We start from the raw sequence: 564 nt of genomic DNA, 5'->3' as shown, positions 1-564 counted from the left end.
ATTCCATGACAATTTTTTTTAATAAATGTTGGGAAAACTAAAGAGTAATGCCCAGAAGTCATGTTAACTGGGTTCCACTTGTGTCTCAAATACACCTTACACAAAAATTAACTCAAAATGGATCAGATCCAAATGCAAGAGGTAAAACAAAAAAAGTCTTAGAGAAGAAAACAGGTATAAATCCTGTAACTTTGGGCTAGTTAGTGGTTTCCTAGACGTTACATCAAAAGGTGAGAAAAACCCAAAGAAAAAAGCAAATAAAACAGATTTCATCAACATTAGAATCCTAAAATTTTAAATATTAAACCTCTAGGGGCCGGGGAGACGACTGAGTGGAATAAGTGCTTGCCTGGCAAGTGCAGAGGCCTGAGTTCAATCCCCGGTTCTGCAAAATTAATTAATTAATTAATTAAAAAATAAATATTAAACCTCTAAGTGAAAGAAGACACCATAGAGGAGCTGAAATTTTTAAAATCCTTCTAGGAGACCAGGGAGATGGCTCAGTAGAATAAGCACTTCGCTGGCAAGTGCAAGGGCCTGAGTTCAATCCCCGGCTCTGCCAAA

This window comes from Octodon degus, unplaced genomic scaffold (assembly GCF_000260255.1).
Source record: "Octodon degus isolate 3935 unplaced genomic scaffold, OctDeg1.0 scaffold00045, whole genome shotgun sequence".
Classification (NCBI taxonomy): Eukaryota; Metazoa; Chordata; class Mammalia; order Rodentia; family Octodontidae; genus Octodon; species Octodon degus.
Note: the sequence above shows the minus strand (reverse complement) of the source record.